This window comes from Podarcis muralis, chromosome 7, assembly GCF_964188315.1.
Source record: "Podarcis muralis chromosome 7, rPodMur119.hap1.1, whole genome shotgun sequence".
Taxonomy (NCBI): domain Eukaryota; kingdom Metazoa; phylum Chordata; class Lepidosauria; order Squamata; family Lacertidae; genus Podarcis; species Podarcis muralis.
The window spans coordinates 181,662-208,228 of record NC_135661.1 but is presented as its reverse complement, the minus strand read 5'-3'; the positions used below and the strand labels follow the sequence as shown (position 1 = coordinate 208,228).

The 26,567-nt window shown below is 50.8% G+C and overlaps 1 long non-coding RNA gene across 1 annotated transcript; it reads right to left on the bottom strand.

Annotated features, from left to right (window-relative positions):
* Positions 1-9,837: 9,837 nt before the first annotated feature.
* LOC144328304 (uncharacterized) lies at positions 9,838-21,059 on the bottom strand. Its single transcript, XR_013393491.1, has 2 exons — positions 20,603-21,059; positions 9,838-10,181 (listed from the first exon to the last, which is right to left on the bottom strand). It is a non-coding gene; the product is annotated as an uncharacterized LOC144328304 (long non-coding RNA).
* Between the last annotated feature and the right edge of the window lie 5,508 nt (positions 21,060-26,567).

The window sequence follows — 26,567 nt, the reverse complement described above, 5'->3', positions numbered from 1 at the left end:
CCGGAACCCGCACCAGAAGAAGGGGAGGGGGGAAGGGGGGGCTTCGAGGGGGGGTGGATGTCAGGGGCTCAGGAGCAGAGGCGCAGGGGAGAGAGGAAATGGAGAGCGAAGGGGAAGAATCTGAGGGCAGCGGAGGGCAGAATGACAGTGACCCGAGAGATTCCATGAGCCTCTCCAGTGAATCAGAAGATTCCCAGAAGGGGGCGCCGATGGCCAGGGCAAGGGGGGTCCCAGGGGGGACACACCAGAAGCAGGGGGCCAGCGGAGACTCCCAAAGCAGTAGCTGGAAATCAGGGCCAGCTTCCCCACCAGAGCGTAGTGGGGGGGGAAGAGCCCCATAGGTCAGAGTCAGCGTCTCCTCCGGCAAGCAGCGACAGGAGCAGTATAACGGTCAGAAGGAAGGTGGCAGGCTGGGCGCGCGCGCCAAGTTCAAATGTACAGGCGCGCGGGACAGCAGAAAGCCCGGATTGGGAACCAGGTCCTAAAGCCCGCCAGAGGGAGGGGGAAGACTCGGGGGAGTCAGCGTCAGAAGAGTCTAGAAAGGGGAAAACCCCGGCGGACAGGCGGACCCAGAGGAAGAGGGAGCAGAGAAAGAGGTGGAGCAAGGCTAGGGTCTTAAACTGGTGTCTGGGGGGAGGAGACTCAGACGGAGCTTCGGCGGTCTAGGGTTTAAGACGTAGAGCTGCGCGCCGTGGCTGCAAATGAGAAACTGAACTTCAATAAAGACTATTTAATATAGCAACGGACTGGCGTTGGTCCTCTGTGAGCTGGGACCTGGGGCAGCTCTGACAGAACCCAAAACTCCTTTTTGCTTTCGTTGGGGGTGATTCTGGTGCCCATCCAAAAAACACCATGCAAATTGAAATAAGTGCAATCAAAGCTTATTCGTCCTCTTTCTACACATATGGAAGCGAAAAAATGGTGTTTTGTTATTTTGGTCTCATTACATACACTTTGCCATTTCTGGGTTAATGTTGCATTAACACCAAAGAACACGAATTGAAATAAGCGCAATCCAAGATTCTTCTTTCTAAGTAGATGGAATCCAAAACAACCTGTTTTGCTGTGTTTAGGTTCATTACACTTCGCTTATATATGTGGGTGAATGAATACCGAAAGAACAATCAAAGCTTATTCGTCCTCTTTCTTTTGAGATGGAACCAAAACACCTATGCTTAATTTGGGCTGATAACAAACATTTCTCTCTGCGATTTTTGGGTGAATGTGCATTCTAACCCGAAAAACAACAATTGGAAATAAGCCCACTGAGAGCTTTATCATCTTCTTTTTATGCAGGTGGAACCCAAAACGCTATTTTTATTTGGTTAGGGGTGATTCTGGTGCACACCCAAAACACACCATGCGAACTGAAATAAGCCCAATCGAAGTTTATTCGTCTTCTTTCTATGCATATGGAAGCGAAAGGACGGTGCTTTGTTATTTAGGTCTCATTAAATACACTTTGCGATTTCATTAAATACACTTAGCGCAGTGCACAGGTGACTTGCCGAGCGGGCAGCTTGGTTTGCAGGCAGCTCGTGGGTCGGTAAAACCGCATCTGGCCCATGGGCTGCACGTTTCCAACCCCTAGGGTTTAAGGGTTTAATGTTTGCGGTTAGGGTTAGGATTTAGAGTTTAGAGTTAGGGGTCAGAGTCTAGGATAGGGGTGTAGGGTTAGGATTTAGGATTTAATGTTTGGGTTTCGGTTAGGGCTAGGGTTAAGGTGTAGGGGTTGAGGGTTAGGGTTAGGTTAGGGTTAGGGTTAGGATCTAGGGTACAGGTTTAGGGTTAGGAGTTAGGGCTCGGTTTAGGGCTAGGAATAGAGTTGGGGTTGGGTTAGGGTTTAGGGTTTACAAGAGCGTGTGGCTGGGAAGCATTACCTAGTGGTTACAGCGAGGGACTGGGAAGCTTTGCCTAATTGTTAGAGTGACTTAATGGGAAGCATTGTCCAGTGGTTAGAGCAAGTAGCTGTGCTTAAGAGTGAGTGGCTGGGAAGCAAGCAACACTTCCTCTGCTCCCAGTCAGTTAAGGGGGATTGCAAGGTGTCCTTCGTGGCATAATTGGATACCTAAATATCCCTTAATGTGCCATTTAAGAGTGCAACATCTAGCAATTAAATTCAATCAGCTTTGAGCACAAGGTTGTGACGTTGTTCTGTGTAAGGGACACCTGCATATTTCTGCCTTTCAGCGGGCTGGACTGGATGACCCTTGGGGTCCCTTTCAGCTATATTATACGATTCTTTGGAAAGTGCTTCAGAAAGAAAAAACGGTGGTGGGGGGGGATTTTTTAAGTTAGCTCACATGGCGAGGTGGTCCCTCTGAAACTTTATTATTTCTTGCATGGCAATTTGAGCTTGACATATGCTGTGCCTGTTTTTACACGGGGCTCCTCTTTCTGTTCTTGTGGGTGGGGGGGGGGAATCGGTCCCACTGATATTTCTTAGGTTTGTATGGGCACTGCTGAATTCCTGCTCCGAAAAGGTGAAGGAGAAGGAGGGAGGGAGAAGAGGAGGTGGAGAAAAAGTCAGCAGCCGGACCTCAAGAGGCGCCCTCTGCAGCCATTCTAGGAGAGGCACGGAGGATGGAAAAAGAATGGCAAAAAAGGGCGGAAACAGAATAGCCAGGATGGGGGGGACTGCATGTGGAGAGGCTGCGGGTGACATTTTTGAAGAGGGAAATGGCTGCCCGGAAGTGGAAAAGGGCGGATAAATGTTACCGTAGCTATTTTGGATGAGAGAATTAATATCCGGAAGCGCCTCCATTTATGGCGGTTGTTGCCAGCGGCGCCATTTTGTGTGAGGGAAATAGATGCCGGAAGCGCCTCCATTTTGAAAGATGGGGGGGAGGGACATCGGCGGCAATAGGCGGAACTTCTCACAGATCTGGGCAAATCGCTGGGCGGATTAGCTAACCCTTTCTTCTCCGAGGAAGACAGAGCCGCGTGTTTGCCACCAGCCGGAGCTCGCGGTCCACGGGTAGCCGCTGGCCCCGGAGGGCGAGTCCTCTTTGCCCCTTTTCCTGCTTCGTTGAGAGGGGGAAATGCGCGGCCGGGGAACCCTTGGTCAAAATTCATTTTAAGGGCTGGGGGGGGCAGAACCGAATTAACGGCGACGTGTTATTTAATATAGTGGATTTATCTGGCGGTTCACAGGATAAAAAGACGGGGTAGAAATATCTGCAAATAGTTTTTTAAAACACCAATAACCTTCCCTCCCAGAAGCGTTTAAAGGCTGTAGAATATTAATTAGCCCTTTAAAAATGCCTAAAAAGAACATTTGGGGCTTGGTCTCATCCCCCCTAACCCTTAACAGTAGAGGTTTTTTTTAATTTATTCTATTTTGGGGAGAAACACCCCCTGGCCCTGTCTCCTTTCCCCATTTCTCAGCAACTCCCAAGAAATTGCCTTGATATCTCTATTGCATTTAACCCTTAGACAGCTTTTGTGAGCCTAATCAAGCAATGTGCTGAAAATTTAATTTGCTCAAATGAACCATTGCTTCCATCAGTGGTTTTGGAACCAGGTAATTCCTCAAGATTTATCCACACTAGCCAAGTAAAGTCAAAACACATACTTTTAATTGAATGCCACAAGAATAAATGGGGATCAGCCCCTGCTATAGTGGCCAGCCCCAAAAGCCATTTGTGTTGTTAAGATTTTCAAAAGCAGAAATAAGATTTACAAAACAGCAACTTCAGACCAGTTTTGGACACTTGCAGCACGTTGCAATGTTAAGAGGTGCTCTAAAGAAAAGCACTTTCTACATTCATGAGCCTCATTTTTCCCCCTTTTGCTGCAGGTATAAATGTTGTTAGCAATGTGCAATCACCCTGAAGGCTTCAGGCCTGCTCCTGACTGTTGAAATGCTCCTGGGGAGGCTGTAAGTCAGTCAGTAAACTCTGCTTCCAGTCAGTAAACTGATTGCAAGGTGTCCTTCATGGCATAACTTGCAGCTGCAGGAGAAGGTGTGGATCCTATACCTACATATCCCTGAAAGTGTCATTTAAAAGTGCAACATCTAGCAATTAAATTCAATCACCTTTGAACAGAAGGTTGTGACACCTGCATATTCCTGGGTTGCAGCGAGCTGGACAGGATTCTTTGGAAAGTGCTTCAGAAATAATAAACAGAAATAGCATTCATTTAAGTTAGTCGTATGATGGCACTGTAGTCTCACTTCCCTGTAAACTACCGTATTTTTCACCCCATAGGGCGCACCTAGGTTTTTTGGGGGGGGGGAATAAAGGGGGGGGAATTATTTTCTCCCCCAGGCTGCACTCCCCGGGTTTCGGGCTGCAGGCTGCTGTCCGCAAGCCTTGGGAGCGCAGCGGAAACTTGGGAGCCCCGCAGGAAGTCGCGCCATTCTCCCCAGGCTTGCGGATATCCGCACTGCTCAGCGCGCCTCCGGCTTCGGGATGCAGGCTGCTATCCGCAAGCCTAGGGTGAGAAGTCGCGCTGGTCTCCCAAGGCTTGCAGAGAGCTGCCTGAAGCCCGGGGTGCACTCCGCTGCGCTCCCCAGGTTTTGAGCTGCAGGCTGCTGTCCGCAAGCCTAGGGAGCCCAGCGGAAACTCCCACGGAGCTTCCTGAAGCCTGGAGAGCAAGAGGGGTCGGTTCGCACCGACCCCTCTCGCTCTCCAGGTTTCAGCGAAAGCCTGCATTTGCCCCATAGGACGCACACACATTTCCCCTTCATTTTTGGAGGGGAAAAGGTGCGTCCTATACGGCGAAAAATATGGTACTTTATTACTCCTTGCACTGCAATTTGAGCTTGAAACATGGACCCCCTCTTTCAGTTTTTATGAAAGAAACCTGTCCTACTGATATTTCTCAGGTCTGTATGGACACTGCTGAATTCCTGCTCCAAAAAAGTGGAAACACTATGACAAGCTTAAAAAAATGTTTTAGTATAACTTTATGAAAAATACAGAAGCTTTTCTACTAGGGATAACGGACACAGGTATAGCAAGAGAAGATCAGAAAATATTCCTCTATGCCACAGGAGTGGCAAGGATCCTAATTGCTAAAAACTGGAAAAAAGAAACTGTGCCAACAAAAACGGAATGGCAAGACAAACTGTTAAGAGTATATTGAACTAGCTAGATTAACAGAGGCAATTAGAGATCACACTAGACAAAGAGTTTCAAAAAGCATGGGGGGAAAGCAGAAAATACTTCACAAAACAGTGCCCTAAAATACATATGAGCTTCCTTGCAGTGGGTTGGACTAGATGCCCCTTGATGCCCCCTTCATGTCTCCCATTCTCCCTATCTCTCTTCCTCTCCTTTTAATGACACTTCCCCCGTTTTTTTCCTAGCTGGGCCTCCCATTTCTTAGCTGGGCCGCCTCCGGGAACCCAAGTGCTGGCACCTGCAACTTCGCCTGCTGGCATTGCTCTGACGAGATCCATTGACACCAGTTTTGGCGTCACCAAAGGAATCAGCGAGATGTGCTTCAATTCCCCTCGCACATAGTATTTAACCCACCACGGCATCTCTCAAAGCATAGGAACTGTAGTTTCCTATGGGGGGGAGAGAATATTCTGTGCAACCTTTCCCAAGGGAACTCTGGGAGTTATAGCTCTGAGAGGGTCTCTTTGGGAAACAGAACAAACTAGTTCCCACGATGTCCCCCCAAAGCACCCTGGGAACTATTGCTTGCTCTGGGTGTTGAGGGTTGTGGCATCTGAACAGTAAACAATCTGTCCTTGCATTCCACAGTATACAACTCCTTGCCGTCCCAAGCCCATTTCTCTTCCTAGGGAACTCTGGGAACTGTAGCTTATGGGAGGAACAGCACTTGGTGCCCTGAACTCTGGGAACCAATGGGCTGGCACCGCTGAGTGTCGCCTTGGCCTGCGACTTTGAAGGCACCACCTTCAGAAATCCAACAGGCAGAGCCATGTACTTGGCCTTTTTCCCTGTGTGGGGGAAATGCCACCAGGCACAGTTGTCATAATTCCATATTGATATCACATATTACATTTCTAAGCTGCAGGGCATATCGTGGTGATATCATATGTCAGGGGTTCAGGAGCAGAGGGACAGGATAGGGAGGAATTAGAGACCGAGGGAGAGGAATCCGAGGGAGAGGTCAGCGATGATAGCCATCCGAGGTCTCTAAGTCTCTCCAGCGAATCAGAGGATTCACAGAAAGGGGCTCCCGTGGTCAGAGCTAGGGGGTTGCCAGAGGGAACACCCCAGGAAGGAGGGGCCAGAGGGGACTCAGAGAGCAGCAGCTGGAAATCGGGACCAGCTTCCCCACCGGAGAGCAGTAAGGGGGAGGAGTCCCAAACATCGGCAGCAGGCAGCTTTCCGTCAGCGGAAGGACATGAGTCAGGGTTAGCCACGCCTGCATCAGAGAGCGAGGAAACGGTCAAAAGGAAGGTCGGGGGCAGCGCGCGCGCGCCAAGTTCAAATGTACAAGAGGGAGGCGCAATGAGCAGCCCGGAGAGGGAGCCGGGTCCCAAAGCACGCCGAAGAGAGGGGGAGGAGTCCGAAGGGTCCGCTTCCGAGGCGTCCAGGAAGGAAGGCACCCAGGGGGGTAGTAGGACCCAGAGGAGGAAGGAGAAACGTAGGAGGTGGAGTAAGGCTAGAGTCTTAAGCTGGTGTACAGGGGGCGGAGACTCAGACGAGGCTTCGCTGGTCTAGGGTCTAGACGTAGAGACGCACGCTAGGGTTTGAAAATGGGAACTAAACTTCAATAAAGACTTTGTACAGTTCTGCTGGCTAGCGTTGGTCTTCTGTGAGCTGGGACCTGGAGGCCGTCTCTGACATCATATAATTATTATTTATTGATTTCCAGACTACTGACCGCCTGGTAGGGCCGGCATAATGAAATACCATTCTTATCATGAAATTTACTGATGCCCTGCTTCCCGTCCCCCTTTGGGATTCCTGGCAGCTGACCGATAAAAATGAGAGCGGTTGAGACTAGATGTCATTCTGCAATTCTTGCAGGGTCCCATCTCCTCTGTTTATATATCTATGGTTCCCATCTGCAAGGGTCAGGCTAGATGGCCCCTGGTTCATCACCCCTCCGCCCTTCCCCTGCAGGACTCAACGGGAGCTTCCCAGTGGAGCTGAGCCATGGAAGCCAGATTGTCCCCTGTGGCGAAGCCCTGCGTCACCCTTAGGCGCCCGGCGCCCCCTTCTGGCCTACACCGGAAGAATCCGCAGTGCTTTCCAGGTGGGTCTTGGGCTCCTCACCCTCCCCGGCCGCTCCTTATCTGGAGCATGTCAAGAGCGCAGGTGACCTTCTCGGTGATGAGTGTGGCACTGGACAACGTGTAGTTCAGGAACTGTCGCCCCCAAAGTAAAGCTTTATTTTCCGCCTCCCCAAAACCTGACCAACCAGATAGATTGCTTGGAGGCAACCCATTAATCATCCCAACATTTCCAGGTCCCCGGACCGGCGCCCCAGGTGAGCCGTGCCTGCCAAGCAGCTGCGTGGCCCCTGCCTACACCAAGGACTGTGGCGACGGTGGAGATGAATGGGGTTGCGGTGAGCGGTCAAGGGGGCATTTGAGGCCAGGGGAACATTGGCGCCACCAGAAGGGAGGGGGTTACCAGTGTCGCAGGAACCCCCCCCCCCAATCATTCAGTTTTTACAAACTTCACTCACACTCACACACTACATACGCTACACTTCTGTTATAAATTCATAGAAAATCAACCATACATCGGATTTGCACTGTTCCACTTTGTAACCACGTTTTTGCACCACTGCGGCCCCAGGCAACAGTGGGTGCGTGATTTTTTTTGGTGCAAGCTGTAGCCATGGACATGCTATGTGATCTGATGGTGAATTTGGGGTGACCCAGTGCAAAAATCCTGAGGATCCATGTGGATCCGTGCTTTGTAACCACGTGAATGAAGGAACTGTCAGTAATGTATGGTATCTCCAATACAGTGATGAAGGAAGAGGGGGGGGGAGCTCACACTTATCCTAGGCAAAGCAGCCAACTCCTATAGGCCTAGGTGCCTTCACCCCCTCCATTAAATATTTGAGGGAGTCATCCTCCCCCCATGCTGATGGGCATTGCCATTCATATAAGGTACCAGTGTGCATGCACTTTGTCTTGAGATCATTGCAGTCTGTGAGATGGGGCTTACCTGTACCTGCCCCCCCCCCAATATTTTATTGAAATTGGAAGAGGGAGGGAGGGAGGGAAGAGAGATGGAGAGCTCACATTTGTCCTAGGCAAAGCAGCCAACTCCTATGGGCCTAGGTGCCTTCACCCCCCCCCCCATTAAATATTTGAGGGAGTCATCCCCCACCCCCCATTGTGGTATGTGAGTGGGGCTTACCTGGCTGTCCCCCCAATATTTTCTGAAGTTGGAAGAGGGAGGGAGGGAGGGAGGGAGGGAAGAAAGAGAGAAGGGGAGCTCACATTTGTGCAGCTGCCTTGCCTCTAACCGAAGCAAAAAGAGGAGGAGACGCAGGGACACGAGCCTTGTAAGCCGCTTTGTTTGAATTTACCGGTGAGGTGCTGGGGGAGGGACGGAAGGGGATGCCCTCTTTGTCCCTCCTTCCAGCTCATTGTAAAGAAAGCAGAGTAAGAGCCACTTACATGTGTGTAAGGGAGAGCCATAGAGCAGGCAGACAGGAGGGAGAGAGGCTGTCTCCCTTCTCCCACCTTGGCTTTTACACGCTGCAGGCAGCTCTTGCCGGCTTCCAAGCTGCCTCCCTTCTCCCACCTCCCCAAAAAGCCATAGAGCAGGCAGACAGGAGGGAGAGAGGCTGTCTCCCTTCTCCCACCTTGGTTTTTACACACTGCAGGCAGCTCTTGCCGGCTTCCAAGCTGCCTCCCTTCTCCCACCTCCCCAAAAAGCCATAGAGCAGGCAGACGGGAGGGAGAGAGGCTGTCTCCCTTCTCCCACCTTGGCTTTTACACGCTGCAGGCAGCTCTTGCCGGCTTCCAAGCTGCCTCCCTTCTCCCACCTCGCCAAAAAGCCATAGAGCAGGCAGACAGGAGGGAGAGAGGCTGTCTCCCTTCTCCCACCTTGGCTTTTACACACTGCAGGCAGCTCTTGCCGGCTTCCAAGCTGCCTCCCTTCTCCCACCTCACCAAAAAGCCATAGAGCAGGCAGACAGGAGGAAGAGAGGCTGTCTCCCTTCTCCCACCTTGGCTTTTACACGCTGCAGGCAGCTCTTGCCGGCTTCCAAGCTGCCTCCCTTCTCCCACCTCGCCAAAAAGCCATAGAGCAGGCAGACAGGAGGAAGAGAGGCTGTCTCCCTTCTCCCACCTTGGCTTTTACACGCTGCAGGCAGCTCTTGCCGGCTTCCAAGCTGCCTCCCTTCTCCCACCTCGCCAAAAAGCCATAGAGCAGGCAGACAGGAGGAAGAGAGGCTGCCTCCCTTCTCCCACCTCGCCAAAAAGCCATAGAGCAGGCAGATAGGAGGGAGAGAGGCTGTCTCCCTTTTCCCACCTTGGCTTTTACACACTGCAGGCAGCTCTTGCCGGCTTCCAAGCTGCCTCCCTTCTCCCACCTCGCCAAAAAGCCATAGAGCAGGCAGACAGGAGGGAGAGAGGCTGTCTCCCGACACTCAGCTGTTGCTCAGCTGTTGCCGGCTTCTCAGCGAGCCAAGCGGAGGAAGAGAGGCTGCCGAACAGCCAGCAAGAGCGGCTCCTCCTGCCTGCATTCGCTCCATAACACGCACACACATTTCCCTTTACCTTTTAGGGGGGGGAAACTGAGTGTTATGGTGCGAAAAGTACGGTAGCATTTCTGGTGATCATCCCTTCTGCACACAGAGTTTCCAAGCCCCTAATACTTGGAAAACTCTCACATCCACAGGTGAAGAAACAGGTGAAGAAACCGACCTGAGGGGCTCATCTTCCAGCGTCATAACTTTTATATGCCTGTTGTCTTTGTCCATGGAGTTTTCTTGGCAGGGGTACTGGAGTGGCTTGCCGGTTCCTGCTCCAGGTGGATCACATTTGGTCAAAACTCTCCACTATGACCTGTCCATCTTGGGTTTCCTGCTCGGCACAGTTCATAGCTTATCTGAGTTATTCAAGCCCCTTCGCCATGGCAAGGTTGTGATCCATGAAGGGGAATCAAAGTATTACAAAACTCTTAATGAACAGCTGATACTGGTACTCTGTGAGGTGATGAACTCAATTCTACAAGGAGGTAAGATACCAAATTCCTGGAAAGAGGCTTATATAACGCTGATCCCTAAACAGGATACAGATTATTTGAACGTCAGTAATTTCAGACCAATATCACTGTTAAACAATGATTATAAATTATTTGCGGACATTATGGAGAACAGATTAAAAATAATACTAAATGAACTGATCCATAAAGACCAAGTAGATTTTTTACCAGGCAGACAACTAAAAGATAATGTAAGACACATTGTTAATATTCTGGAATACTTAGAGGTTAGAAATAATAAATCAGCTATATTAATGTTTATTGACGCTGAAAAAGCATTTGACAACCTGTCTTGGTTATTTATGAAGAAAAGTATGGGGATGATGGGTAAGTGGCTCTTTTCTGAGAGGAATTGAGGCAATCTATTCAGAACAGAGAGCAAAGTTAATAGTTGTCAGAGCTGCCCTAGGTCCCAGCTCACAAAGGACCAACGCCAGTTCGTTGTTATATAAAACAGTCTTTATTGAAGCTCAGTTTCGCTTTCACAGCCGCGGCGCGCAGCTCTACGTCTCAAACTCTAGACTGCCGAAGCTCCGTCTGAGTCTCCTCCCCCAGACACCAGTTTAAGACTCTAGCCTTGCTCCACCTCTTCCTTTGCTCTTTCCTCCTCTGGGTCCGCCTGTCCGCTGGGGTCTTTCCCTTCCTAGACTCTTCTGACGCTGAGTCCCCTGAGTCTTCCCCCTGCCTCCGGCGGGCTTTAGGACCTGGTTCCCCATCCGGGTTTTCTGCTGTCCCGCGCGCCTGTACATTCGAACTTGGCGCGCCCGCCCAGCCGGTCACCTTCCTCCTGACCGTTACACTGCTCCTGTCACTGCTTCCCCCTTCGGGGAGGCTAGCTGGACCTGACCTCCCCTCCGTTCCCCCACTCTCCGATAGAGGCGTGGTCAGCCCTGACTCATCTTCTCTCCCTGCTGGAGGAGACGCTGGCCCTGACACATGGGACTCTTCCCCCCCGCTACGCTCTGGTGGGAAAGCTGGTCGTGATCTCCCGCTGCTGCTTTGGAAGTCCCCGCTGGCCCCTTGCTTCTGGTGCATCCCCCCTGGGACCCCCCTTGCCCTGACCATCGGTGCCCCCTTCTGGGAATCTTCTGATTCCCTGGAGAGGCTCATGGAATCTCTCGGGTCACTGTCATTCTCCCCTCCGCTGCCCTCAGATTCTTCCCCTTCGCTCTCCATTTCCTCTCTCCCCTGTGCCTCTGCTCCTGAGCCCCTGACAATAGTGAATAATGTATTGACAGAATCATTTGACATCACAAAGGAAACCAGACAGGGGTGCCCACTGTCTCCACTATTATTTATAATGGTATTAGAGGTATTAGAAAATTATATGAGAGAAACATCAGAGGTAAAAGGAGTTAAAATAGGTGCCAAAGAAATTAAGCTTAATTTAAGAGTATTAACTCTAGAAGAACCCCAAATGAGTGTCAAAAAAGCAATGGAAGAAATTGAGAAGTTTTAGCAACTGGCAGGATTCAAATTGAATAAGACAAAGACGAAAATGGTGATTAAAAATATGGAAAAGAACGAGATAGAAATATTGGAACAAGAAAGTAGAATCAAGGTGGTTAAGAAAGTCAAATACTTTGGAGTCTGGATGACGGCAAAGAATATAAATTTGTTCAATGACAATTATCAACCAGTGTAGAAAGAGATTAAAAGAGACTTGGAAATATGGGATAGACTAAAGTTGTCAATAAGTGGAAGAATGTCAGCGATTGAAATGAACATATTATCAAAGATGCTATTTTTATTTCAAACGATTCCTATAATTAGAGGCACAGGACAATTCAGAGAATGGCAGAAGGTTCTCTCACGTTTTACCGTATATGGCAAGGGAGAAAACCAAGGATTACTGTCAGAAACTGCCTCCCGGTCTCAGCTCACAGAAGACCAACGCTAGCCATTAGAACTGTACAGAAGTCTTTATTGGCATTTAGTTTCCATTTCCAAACACTAGCGTGCGTCTCTACGTCTAAACCCTAGACCAGCGAAGCCTCGTCTGAGTCTCCGCCCCCTGTACACCAGCTTAAGACTCTAGCCTTACTCCACCTTCTACGTTTCTCCTTCCTCCTCTGGGTCCTACTACCCCCCTGGGTGCCCTCTTTCCGGGATGCCTCGGAAGCGGACCCTTCGGACTCCTCCCCTTCTCTCCGGCGGGCTTTGGGACCCGGCTCTCTCTCCGGACTGCCCATTGCGCCCCCCTCCTGTACATTTGAACTTGGCGCGCGCGCGCTGCCCCTGACCTTCCTTTTGACCGTTACCTCGCTCTCTGATGCAGGCGTGGCTAACCCTGACTCATGTCCTTCCGCTGACGGAAGGCTGCCTGCTGCCGATGTTTGGGACTCCTCCCCCTTACTGCTCTCCGGTGGGAAAGTTGGTCCCGATTTCCAGCTGCTGCTCTCTGAGTCCCCTCTGGCCCCTCCTTCCTGGGGTGTTCCCTCTGGCAACCCCCTGGCTCTGACCACTGGGGCCCCTTTCTGTGAATCCTCTGATTCACTGGAGAGACTTAGAGACCTCGGATGGCTACCCTCGCTGACTTCTCCCTCAGATTCCTCTCCCTCGGTCTCTACTTCCTCCCTCTCCTGTCCCTCTGCTCCTGAACCCCTGACATCCATCCCCCCCTCGAAGCCCCCCCTTCCCCCCTCCCCTCCTTCCGGTGCGGGTACTGGGTGCTCCGTCGTCGCGGGGGTGCTTGCCGGATACAGTTCATCCCCCATGTACTCGTCAACGTCGCTCTCCTCTGCTTCCATCTCTCTGTCTTCATGCTCGAACCCCACGTTGTCCCCCAACACGTCCATGTCCGTCTCGCCCCTCTCCCCCTCTTCGGGTGGTCCCATCCAAGGACCCCTCAGCCACTTCCTGCGCCACTGCTCCTCTGGTTGATCGTCCCACCAATACGAGTGGTCTGAGGCAGACCCCGGTGGCGAACCCACCTGAGAGCTGGGGACTGGTGCCTGTTCCTCGTCCGAGTCGAACCCCAGGAATGTGCTGGCTGAAAGAGTGGGTGTGAAAAGCCAGTCATCGAAATACTCTGCTGGCATGGGCCTGTGCGGGTAGAGGGCATGAAACTCCTCTTTGAGCAGCGGTTCCTCCAAGGCATAGTCCGGTACCCAGCTGTTGGCACTGGCCGGGGTACCCTCTCTGGCTAGAAAATATTCTACTCCCTCTTCCCCCCATCTGGAGTCCAAAATCTCTGTGACCTCATTGATGTGTCCCTTCCTAGGCGGCCCCCTCACTCTGGGCCCTTCACTGCTCTGGTCTGGTGCTGTGTCCGGCTCCTGAAACCTATGAGGTGCTTTGTAGGGCGTGAGCACCGATCTATGGAACACCGGATGCATTCTGGAACCCTCCGGAAGAGCCAACCGGAAGGCTACTGGATTGACCTGCGCCTGGACTTGGTAAGGTCCTAGCTGCTTATGTCCTAGCTTCTTCTTAGCTAATGATCTGGTCGGCACTGCTTGCGCTGCTAGCCAGACCCAGTCACCCACCTGTATGTCTTCCCCAACTCTTCTGTGTCTGTCGGCCTGCACCTTGTATGCGTGCTTTGCTAGTTCTAGCTGCCTCCTGAGCTGTTCGTGGACTTCCTGCAACTCTGACGCTAAGGCTTCCGCTGCCTGTGGCTCCCCCTCCCCCACTCTCTCTAAACCCGGGAAGGTTCTGGGATGCCTCCCGTTGTTGGCGAAGAACGGCGTCACCCCCGTCGACACGTGCTTCGTATTGTTGTAAGCGAACTCGGCGAGCGGCAGGTAGTCCACCCATGTCGTGGGCTGCTGGTTGGCGTAGCATCTTAGGTACTGCTGCATGACGGCGTTGACCCTCTCCGCTTGTCCGTTGGTCTGCGGGTGTCTCGCCGACGCCAAATTGACCTTGACGTTCAGAATGCCCATCAGCTTCTGCCAGAAGTTCGAGATGAACTGTCGCCCCCGGTCGGAGAGAATAGACCGTGGCAGACCGTGGACCTTGAACACGTGGTCTATGAACAGTTTGGCGGTCTGCTCTGCCGTGGCTACCTTCGCACACGGAATGAAGTGTGCCATCTTAGTAAACATGTCCACCACCACTAGCACTGCTGTCTTTCCCCTCGAGCTGGGCAGATCCGTGACGAAGTCCAGGGCCACCCTCTCCCACGGTTCAGACGGTGTCTGCAGCGGTTCCAGCAATCCCGCCGGCGGTCTGTGAACTGACTTGGCCCTTTGGCAGGTGTCACATCTCGAGACGTAATCCGCTACTTCCCCCCGCATCTTGGGCCACCAAAAGTCTCTGGCTACGAGTTCGACAGTCTTTTCTTTGCCAAAGTGCCCTGCAGTGGGAGCGTCGTGTAGCTGCTGCAGGACCCTTGCGCGGAGGTCGTCTCCCGGCACGTAGAGTGCTCCCTTGTGGAGGAGCAACCCATCGCGGATCTGGAACTCGTCGGCCCTCGCTGTGCCCCTGTGCACCTCCTCCATCTTGGCCCGTGCGAAGGGGTCTTCCCGCAGCGCGCGACGTACGGCGTCCAGGTCCACGGTTGCCGACGCGCATGCCCACGCTTCCGGTGCGAAAATGTGCTTGGCCGCCGACGGTGCCGCCTCCTCCAGGTATTGCGGCTTTCTGGACAATGCATCCGCCATCACGTTGTTGTCGCCTGGGATGTACTCTATCTTGAAGTCGAAGTCCGCGAAGAACTCTGCCCATCTAATGTGTCTCTGGTTGAGGAACCTAGCCGTGCGCCAGTACTCCAGATTCTTGTGGTCCGTGTGGACCTGCACTGTATGTCTGGCTCCGATGAGGAAGTGCCTCCATGCCTTGAATGCTGCATGTATGGCTAGCAACTCCCTGTCCCAGATAGTGTAATTCTGCTCCGACTTGCTGAGCTTCCGCGAGTAGAAGGCGCACGGCCTCCAGTCCCCCTGCTGGTCTTGTTGCAACAGGACAGCTCCCACGGCTCTGTCTGAGGCGTCCGTCTCCACCCTCATGGGTCTGCTGGGATTCACATGCAGCAGCTGCTCTTCAGACGCGAAGAGACGCTTGAGCTTCTGAAAGGACTGCTCCGCTTGCTCCGTCCAGATGAATTTCTTCTTCTTGGAGCTGAGCGTGTCGGTGATGGCCGCTGTCTGCATGGCAAATCCCTTGATGAACTTGCGGTAAAAGTTGGCAAAGCCGACAAACCGCTGGACTTCCTTCCGATTGCGTGGGCTCTTCCAGTCCAAAACTGCGCGAACCTTGGCGCTGTCCATGGCGAGCCCCTTGTCCGACAACTTGTAGCCCAGGAAATCCACCTCCGTCACGTCGAACTGGCACTTCTCCAGTTTGGCGTACAGCCTGTGCTCCTTCAGTCTCTGCAGAACTTCCCTGACATCCCTCTCGTGCGCCTCTCGCGATTCTGAAAAAATCAGGATGTCGTCCAGGAAGCATACGCACTTCTTGTAAAGGAGCCCCGCCAGCACGTGATGCATAAAGGCTTGGAAAGTGTGAGAGCCATTTTGTAATCCGAAGGGCATAACTCTGTATTCGTAGGTGCCCAGTGGCGTGAACATGGCCGTCTTCCACTCGTCTCCGTCGCGCATGCGAATCAAGTTGTACGCGCCACGTAGATCCAGCTTGGTGAAAACGCGTCCTTTCCGCACCGTCGCGAGCAAGTCGTCTATCTTGGGCATGGGGAAAGCTGAGGGCTTGGTTTTCGAATTCAAGATTCTGAAGTCCACCACCAGTCTTTTTTGGGGCGTATCCCGCTTCTTCACAAAGAATACGGGACTGCCCCCCACTGCTTTCGACTCCCGGATGAACCCACGCTTCAAATTGTGATCTATGAACTCCCTGAGTTCTTGCAGTTCATCCTCAGACATGGAGTACAGTTTCCCAGTAGGCAGCGTCGCCCCCGGCAGGAGGTCAATCTTGCAATCATAGGGTCTGTGAGGGGGTAGCTTGTCCGCCTCCTTCTCGCAGAACACCTCCAAAAACTCCGCATACTTGTGGGGTACTGCTTGCAGCGTGCCCAACTGCAACTGCGGGTCCTCCTCTTCCCCTTCCGGGCTGGGTATAATGCAGTGTTCTGCACAGTAGGAGGAGCCAAAAGTCAGGTGGCGCTGGTACCACGCCAATGCTGGGCTGTGCCTGTGCAGCCAACTCATGCCTAATACTATAGGCGTGTCGGACAGCTGGGTGACATTGAAACTGATGACTTCCCGGTGATTCCCAATTTGCATCACCATAGGCGGCGTCTGCTGCACCACCTGCCCCCCTAGCAGTTCCCTGCCATCCACCGTGACAACCTTCAGGGGCAGTGTGGCTGGCAGTAATGCTACGTTGTGTTGTTGAATGAACTCCAATCCTATAAAGTCTGCGTTACTGCCAGAGTCAATTGTAATAGGCACTTCTAAGGTGAGTCCATTGGGCAGCTGAAGCGATGCGGTTAGCTGCACCACTGGCTTGGGCGGGAGGGGGTCTGTGGGCTGCAAAATCTCTGGGGACTTCCTCACTGACTCGTCTGGCTGGGCCCCAGTGCCTCCTCTTCCAGCCAGACCTGGTCGTTTCCCTGCTGTGGTGCTCTCTGCTGAGTTGTTTCCAATACTGTCACTGAAGCTGCAGTGTGCTTGAAACTCCTCTGGGGACACTCTTTCGCCATGTGCTCTGCACTCTCACATATATAGCACTTCCTGTTCCTTCTAGGCAGCTTCGATTTTACTGCTCCCGGCGTTAAGGCTCTGGTAGCTGAGTGAGCCCTAGCACCGCCAATCTCCATCTGCTCCTCGCTCCCTCCCTGTGGAGGCGTGGACTGCGCACGCGTTGCCTCTCTGGGCAAGAGGGAGGGCACTCTCGCTGGTGAACGTCCCCAACGCCCTTCTTCTTTGCTCCACGGACGTTCTTCCTGCCTCACCCCAATAGACAACGCTCTTTCAACCACTTGCTGAGTGGTGGTGGGTCTCTCACCCCTTGCCATCTCATCCTTGATCTGTGCATTCAGACCCTCCCAAAAAAGGTCTCTAATCGGCGGAGAATCCTTATCCCAATTCAGCGCGTTGACCAATGCAAAAAACCGGGAATGATACTGCCTTACGCTGGCTTTCCCTTGTCTTAGCCCAAATATGTCCCTCCGGGCAATGTCCAGGTCTATTTTGGATAAGAAACAGGAGTCCATCGCCTTAATGAACGCCTCTGCGCTTTGGAGCGCCGGATCCTTATCTCTCCATAGGTTGCGCAGCCATGATTTCGCGTCCCCATGCAAATGAGACAAAATAAACCCCACTTTTTCCCTCTCATCTCTAAAGTCTCTTTCCAGCAGCTGCAGCGCAAACAGCACATCTGCTCGGAAATTGGGGTACTGCTGCAAATCCCCATCAAAATGAGATACAATGCTGCCTCCTCTCTTCCCCAAACCGATCCCCTCGGACCTGGGTGCTGGGATCCCCTGCTTTACAAGCCCTTCCAACCTGGCTTGAAGATCTCTGCATGCAGCTGCCGCTTCTTCCTCTCTCTTCCTGGATGCGATTATTTCAGCGTTGAGTAGCGTCACCGCTTCTTGCAGGGAAGCTATTTTCTGTTCTGTAGTCATCTTGCCTGACTCTTGTGAGCTCGCAAGGCACCAGTCTTCCACCCTCCCTGCCTCGCTTCCTTAGCGATGCTTGAGGCGAAGAAAACCGATGGTAACTTGAGACGAGGCTTACTGTCAGAGACTGCCTCCCGGTCTCAGCTCACAGAAGACCAACGCTAGCCATTAGAACTGTACAGAAGTCTTTATTGGCATTTAGTTTCCATTTCCAAACACTAGCGTGCGTCTCTACGTCTAAACCCTAGACCAGCGAAGCCTCGTCTGAGTCTCCGCCCCCTGTACACCAGCTTAAGACTCTAGCCTTACTCCACCTTCTACGTTTCTCCTTCCTCCTCTGGGTCCTACTACCCCCCTGGGTGCCCTCTTTCCGGGATGCCTCGGAAGCGGACCCTTCGGACTCCTCCCCTTCTCTCCGGCGGGCTTTGGGACCCGGCTCTCTCTCCGGACTGCCCATTGCGCCCCCCTCCTGTACATTTGAACTTGGCGCGCGCGCGCTGCCCCTGACCTTCCTTTTGACCGTTACCTCGCTCTCTGATGCAGGCGTGGCTAACCCTGACTCATGTCCTTCCGCTGACGGAAGGCTGCCTGCTGCCGATGTTTGGGACTCCTCCCCCTTACTGCTCTCCGGTGGGAAAGTTGGTCCCGATTTCCAGCTGCTGCTCTCTGAGTCCCCTCTGGCCCCTCCTTCCTGGGGTGTTCCCTCTGGCAACCCCCTGGCTCTGACCACTGGGGCCCCTTTCTGTGAATCCTCTGATTCACTGGAGAGACTTAGAGACCTCGGATGGCTACCCTCGCTGACTTCTCCCTCAGATTCCTCTCCCTCGGTCTCTACTTCCTCCCTCTCCTGTCCCTCTGCTCCTGAACCCCTGACAATTACATTTAAAATACTGACGGATAGAAAGGAAAGAGGTGGTTTTTCGATACCTGATTTAAAACTTTACCATGAAGTGGCTTGCTTATGTTGGATAAAATATTGGATAATTTTAGAAAACACAGACCTGTTAGATTTGGAGGCATACAATAACAGATATGGGTGGCACTCCTATCTCTGGTATGCTAAAGTGAAAGTGCACAGAGGATTTACAAACCATGTGATACGGAGTGCCTTGTATGAGGTATGGGATAGAAACAAGAATCTGTTAGAAAGGAAAACACCGAAGGTTGTTGAAAAACGCTGCTCTAATTGGTTCCAACCCAATTTCTTTTGCAGGCCAGAGATGCTGGATGCTGCAAGGAACAAAGCCCGAGTTAAGGCCTGTTACATTATGATTGCCCTGACAATCATGGCTTGCTTTGCTGTGATTGCCTCTGATAAAAGGGCTGTTGAATGCCATGAATCCTTCACAAGCTGGAACTTTGCAAAGAAAGCCAAGTGGCGTGAAGAGGCTGCAACAAGAGCAGAGGAAAAGGCAAAATAAGAGTCATCTGCTCTTGAAACTGGAGCTGTGCTGGGAACGAAGAAAACACACAAAATTAGCAAGTTAGCAAAAGAGATACCCTCCAGGGGAAAACACTGAAGTTGAACACAACTTACATTTCTACTTGTGTAACAAATACTGGGAGAGAATTATTTTTTTCTGTCACAAGTGAATAAATAAATCAAGTTCAGTAAAAAAAAATTAAAAAAAGAAAAAGAAAGGAAATCACCGTGGTGGGTCTCACAGTTGAAATGTTAACAGTAAAGAAATTGAACATGGAGGGGAGGTGAGCCACATATGAGGAGATTCTGATGAAAACAGAGAAAGGATGGAAACTGAAGCCCTATAATTGCATTGAGGAGAAATTTACAGGATGGCTGCAATACCATCAAGTGAGCGTGTTTAAGGATGATAAAAAATCAGGATTCGATGATAAAAAAAATTCTAAATTTCAAATTGATATACTAGAAAGTAGGACCAAATAACCTTTACAAATGTACAATTTCTTACTAGAATGGAACACAAAAGATGAACTGAAAAAAGAGGCAATGATAAAATGGGCAATAGATTTTAGGCACAACATTGAATATGATGCATGGATGAAACTTTGGAATGAGAATTTAAAATTTACTGCATGCATTACTCTAAAAGAGAATGTAATGAAAATGATATATCGCTGGTATTTAACACCTGTCAAACTAGCAAAAATGTATAGGACGAGTAGTAAAATTTGTTGGAAATGCAAAGAAAAGGATGGTGATTTCTACCACATGTGGTGGACATGTGACAAAATGAAAAAAAAATGGGAACTGATCTATAACAAATTAAAAAAGATACCCGAAGCTTTTTTGCTAGGTTTGATGGAGGAGGATATCAAGAAGGCAGACCAAAGATTATGCAACGGCTGCTGCCAGTATCTTGATAGCCCAAAAATGGAAAACACAGGAATTACCAACTGGAGTGGCAGACGAAGATGTTCGAATATGCGGAATTAGCAAAACTGATCCATAGGATCCGCAATCAGGAGGAAACAAAGTACCAAAAAGAATGGAGTAAATTTATGGATTATATAAGTGAGAACTGTTGAAGTTTGAGGACGTTAGCAGGACTGAAATAAATCTTATGTCATGGTTCAGATACTACTCAGGAACTGTGGATTAGAGATTGGAATAAGAAAACCTGCAGAAGGGAAGGAGGGAAGTCAATGCTCTACGGGGAGTAAGGAAAGATATGAAATTGTGTATTTTGTTTGTGTATTTGAAATGAAAATGTAATAAAAAACATATTTTTTTTTTAAATCTGCTGATGAATCAGGAGACTAGTCACCTGCAGTTTCTGCTATGGCATTCTGCATGTCTCTGTGGTATGCAACACCTAGAGCCCAGCTCATGTAACATGTGGTAAGATGACATGCAAGAGGATGGGGATGGGGCAATGGACAGGCGAGCCAAAGATGCATAGTGACTGCTAAACACAGAAAAATGTCAATACTTAACTGAAAAGAGTTAGCAGAGCTGCAATTCTGGGCGCTGCATCTCCCATTTGTCCCTGGCCACTGAGCATGCTGGCTGAAGCTGATGGGAGTCCTAGTCCTGCGACTTTTGGAGGACCCCAGGTTCCCCACCCCAGCCAGCCAGAGCGAGGTGGCAGGTGCAGGTAGCTTGATTCTGGACTGTGTCACTTCCATGGGTAGGCATGACATCATATTTTTTGAATGCTCTAACAAAATACCTCCCTTCCTGTGTAAGCATATACAGTATGAGATGCGCAGAACTCTATGTGCACGCAGAGTCGCTCTCTCCTGCGAGGGAGAAGGCCGGCCCCCACCTTCGCGCGTGTTGCTGTTGTGGTCGCGCGTGAGGCAGGGGCGGCAAGCTGCAGTTCCTCGCCCACGAGAGGCTCCGTTTGGCTTCCGCAGCCCACCCGCACCATCCCTCCGCAAAGGGGCACGAGAGGAAGGGGGAGAAAGGCAGGTGAGGGCGGGGCGGGGGGCAGGGCTGCCCCCTGGGGAGAGCGGGGTCGAGAGAGAGCGGCTGGGAGAAAGAGAGAGGGCCAGCCTGGCTCGGCACGTCTCTGCTGGCCCAGCGTCGCAGCGCCTCTCCCCCCCTTTCCCCTCCCCTTCCTTTCCGCTCGTCTCTCCTCTGGTTGGAACCTCCTTCCGGTATCCCTGCCCTCGCCCGTTTCCCTCCCCTTCCTGTCCTCTTGCCTCTCCTCCGCTGGCACCTCCTTCCGGTACTCCTGCCCTCGCCCAACATGGCGGCAGCACAGCCTCTTCCGCCCAGTTCCCTCTCCTTCCTGTCCTCTTGCCTCTCCTATGGCACCTCCTTCCGGTACCCCTGCCCTCGCCCAACATGGCGGCAGCACAGCCCAAAATGGCGGCACTAGAAGAAAGCCACTGGGGGAGAAAGGCAGGTGAGGGCGGGGCGGGGGGCAGGGCTGCCCCCTGGGGAGAGCGGGGTCGAGAGAGAGCGGCTGGGAGAAAGAGAGGGCCAGCCTGGCTCGGCACGTCTCTGCTGGCCCAGCGTCGCAGCGCCTCTTCCGCCCTTCCGAGCTAGGAGTGCAGAAAAAGGTGAAACTGCCATGAAAAGGAGGAGTGAGTGTGTGAGTGAGCGAGAGAGAGAGAGACAGGGAGCATCCTAGAATGGTAGCGATGGAATGGTAGAGATGGAAGGGAACCCAAGGGTCATCTAGTCCAACCCTCTGTAAAGAAGCTCAGAGCTACAATTCCCAGGTCTTCTTTGGGAATTCTATGGGAATTGAGAGTTTCTAAATTCATGAGTGTCAGAGCTGCATCCGCTCATGTTTTTACCTTTTATTGAAAGCGGCCACAAGTGACTTGGGAAACGCAGCCAGATGGGTGGAGTATAAATAATATAATTATATTGCTCCTGCTGCTGTTCTTCTCTTACTCAAACCCAACCCTATCCCAAACCTTAACCTTAATGCTCACCCTAACTCAAACCTAACCCTCACCCTAGCACTCACTAATATTAACTTAAACCCAACCCTATCCCGAACCTTAACCCTAACCCAAACTTAAGCCTAAACCTAAACCTAAACCTAAGCCAAATTTAACCCTATACCTAACCTTAACCCTAATTCTAATTTAAACCTCTTAACTTAACTCTTTGTCCCTCCTCTTAACTTAACTCTTAACTTAACCCTAACCCTGACCCTGGCCCTAACCCTAACTCAAACCCAACCCTAACCCTAAAGGTGCAAGAAGTATCTGTGGGTTAGGGGGTAAGGGGTGTCCTACGGTTTAGGAGTTAGGGTCAGGTTGTGGGTAGGGTTTAGGGTTACGGTATAAGGTTAGGGTGGACTGGGACATGGATGGTGCTGTGGTCTAAACCACAGGGTCTAGGGCTTGCCAATCAGAAGGTCCGTGGTTCATATCCCCACGACAGGGTGAGCTCCCGTTGCTCGGTCCCTGCTCCTGCCAACCTAGCAGTTTGAAAGCACGTCAAGTGCAAGTAGATAAATAGGTACCACTCCGGCAGGAAGGTAAATGGCGTTTCCATGTGCTGCTCTGGTTCGCCAGAAGCGGCTTTGTCATGCTGTCCACATGACTCGGAAGCTGTCTGCAGGCAAACGCTGGCTCCCTCAGCCAGTAAAGCGAGATGGGTGCCGCAACCCCAGAGTCAGGGGCCAGGGCCACAGCAAGGTCCTCCTATATGCTCAATTTGCAAACTAAATCAGGAACTCTGCATCTGCAGTTTGTGAAGGGATGAAGAAAAGAAACCTGCACAGAACTATGCAGTTAAGGTCAACTGTTATCTGGCCCTCAGTTGACTATTGGTATGGGATAGAGCATTCCATTCCGGTCACTGAATGGGCAAAGTGCTTTGATGGGCGTATGATGGGCTGCTTTGTGTGGAGGGAATTGGAGCTTAGATTTGTCATGGAACCCTTATCAGGGAAGGTAGATCTGTGCCTTGAACTGGTTTGATTGAGTTTGGGATTTGACCAAATTTGGTATGCAGCTCTACTGCATACTGCTAGCTATATCTATATATTTGCACTTTATTATTATAATAAAGTATTATTATACTTGGAACATTATCCTTTTTTAAATGAAAACATATTTTTATTAAGTTTTACATAACAAATTTAAATCCAGACATTAATCATCATTTAGGATTCCCTGAATCCTTCGACTCCCCTCCACCCTTCCATGGTTCCCATTATCAATCTCCCTCCCCAGCTGCTTCCCTTATTTTATTTCTTTTTTTAATATAAAAATAATCTTTCTACCATTTTTTTTGTACATTACAAGCATTTCTCAAATCCTGCTAAAGTTTTTAGTAACTTATACAATATAATTTTTTCCTATTCTTTCTTAAATTTATTCTCTTCCTGGTTTCTGATTTTCCCAGTCAATTTCCAATTTCGCCATATCAACCATTCAAAGTCCTCTGCTCAGGACTTTATCTTCTTTGCAATAGTATCCACACTGCTGTCATCGCGTACATAAATAGTCATTTCTGCTCCTTTGGAATTTCTGCACCTAAAAAACCTGGTGTTATGTATTGAAGTTCTCACCCTGGCCACCCGGAGTATCGTGTATAGTATATAGTTTTCACACAGGTCCACATCAGTTACTTTAGGCGGGAAACCCTGGGTTGTTGTTGCTACAATGTTGACAGCCGGCTGCCTATAAAAGCAGGCCGGCTGAGCTGTTTGCTATTCTGTTCTGTTCCAGCTTACAAATAAAGAGCTGCTTTGGAGAAATTGCTGTGTTGTCTGCTATGTCTACCCACTATTTAACACCTAATAAAAGACTCTGGATTTTTTGCAAACATTACTTTAAACATTTTTTTCAATTCATTATAAATCATTTCTCAGAATGCTTTTGTCCACCACATTTCTTTCTCTTTGCATTTCCAACAAACATTTGAAGCAGTTCTAACCCTCCATAATTTTTCCCAAGATGAAAATTGGATATTATGCCCAATATCTTGTGCCAAATGTATCATTACTGTCAGAGCTGCCCTAGGTCCCAGCTCACAAAGGACCAACGCCAGTTCGTTGTTATATAAAACAGTCTTTATTGAAGCTCAGTTTCGCTTTCACAGCCGCGGCGCGCAGCTCTACATCTCAAACTCTAGACCGCTGAAGCTCCGTCTGAATCTCGGTTGACCCTCCCGGAAGGTTCCAGAATGCACCCGGTCTTTCATAGGTCGGTGCTCACGCCCTACAAGGCCCCACACAGATTTCAGGAGTCGGGGACGGCACCAGAACCACGCAGAGAGTCACCAAGGGGGAGGGAAGTCACCGAGGGCCACGCCACTCAACGAGGTCACAGAAATTCTGGACTCGAGATGGGGGGAAGAGGGAGTAGAATATCTTCTCGCCAGAGAAGGTACCCCGGCCAGCGCCAACAGTTGGGTGCCGGACTACGCTCTGGAGGAACCTCTTCTCAAAGACGAGTTCCATGCCCTTTTCCCACACAGGCCCATGCCAGCCGAGTATTTCGACGACTGGCTTTTTACGCCCACATTTTCAGCCAGCACTTTCCGGGGGTTCTCCTCCGCAGAGGAGACGACGCCAGAATCGAGCCCTCCAAGGGGATCGTGCTCGGGGGTGGACACCGACCCCTCTTACTGGTGGGACGATCAACCAGAAGAAGACTGGCGCAGGAGGTGGCTGAGGGGGCCTTGGCAAACAGCACCAGGGGGAGAGGAGGACGCGGACAAGTTGGGGGACAAACTCGAGTTCGAGCACACATACACTGAACTGGAAGCAGAGGAGATCGACGTCGACGACCAGTGCCCAGCATCTACCCCCGCAACGACGGAGCTCCCAGAACCTGCGCCCGAGCGGCGGGAGGGGGGAAGGGGGGGCTTCGAGGGGGGGATGGATGTCAGGGGTTCAGGGACAGAGGCACAGGTGAGGGGGGAGACGGAGAGTGAGGGGGAAGAATCCCAGGACAGCGAGGAAGAGGATGACAATGATTTGAGGGATTCCATGAGTCTTTCAAGTGAATCGGAGGATTCCCAGAAGGGGGCGCCTGTGGTAAGGCGAGTCACAGGGAGGACTCGTCAGGAGCAGGGGAGCAGCAGGGGAACCCAAAGTGGGAGCTGGGAGTCGGGACCGGTTTCTCCGCCAGAGCGCAGTGAAGGGGGTGGAGATTCCAGTGTGACAGGAGAAGCAGATCCGAAAGCAGAGAGGGAGGGAAGATCGGAGCAAGACATCCTCCCGGAAAGGGAGGGGAGTAGTGCAGGGAGTAGTGTAACTGTCAAGAGGAAGGTTGGAGGTTGCGAACGCACGCCAAGTTCAAATGTGGAGGCGCGCGGAAGAACAGGGAGCCCGGGGGAGGAGCCAGGTCCCAAAGCACGCAGGAGGGGGGAAGAGCTGTCTGAGGATTCAGCGTCAGGGGAATCCAGGAGGGGCGAAACCCCAGGGGGCAGGAAGACCCTGCGGAAAAGGAAAGAAAGGAAGAGGTGGAGCAGCACAGCCCTCTTAAACTGGTGCAGAGGAGGGACTGACTCAAAGGGGACTTCAGCGGTCTAAGCGTAACAGACGTGGGGCTGCGCGCCTCGGCTGTGGAGCGTACAATGAACTTCAATAAACATTTTTGTATATAAACTGGACCTGGCGTTGGTCTCTTGTGAGCTGGGACCTGAGGCAGCCCTGACAATAGGTGTTTTGGTTCCATCTCAAAAGAAAGAGGACGAATAAGCTTTGATTGTTCTTTCGGTATTCATTCACCCACATATAAAAGCGCTGTGTAATGAACCTAAACACAGCAAAACAGGTTGTTTTGGGTTCCATCTACTTAGAAAGAAGAATCTTGGATTGCGCTTATTTCAATTCGTGTTCTTTGGTGTTAATGCAACATTAACCCAGAAATGGCAAAGTGTATGTAATGAGACCAAAATAACAAAACACCATTTTTTCGCTTCCATATGTGTAGAAAGAGGACGAATAAGCTTTGATTGCACTTATTTCAATTCGCATGGTGTTTTTTGGATGTGCACCAGAATCACCCCCAACCAAAGCAAAAAGGAGTTTTGGGTTCCATCTACATAAAAAGATGATGATAAAGCTCTGATTGTGCTTATTTCCAATTGCTGTTTTAGGGGTTAGAATGCACTCTAACCCAAAACTCAAAATGAAATGTATGTTATCAGCCCAAATTAAGGATAGGTGTTTTGGTTCCATCTCAAAAGCAAGAGGACGAATAAGCTTTGATACCTCTTTGGTTGTTCATTCACTCAAATATAGCAAAGCGTAGTGTAATCAGTCTAAAGAAGGCAAAACAGGTTGTTTTGCGTTCCATCTACATAGAAAGAAGAATCTTGGATTGCGCTTATTTCAAATCGTGTTCCTTGGTGTAAATGCAATTGACCCTGAAATCGCAAAGTGTATTTAATGAGACCTAAATAACAAAGCACCGTCTTTTCGCTTCCTTATGCGTAGAAAGAAGACGAATGAACTAGGATTGGGATTATTTCAATT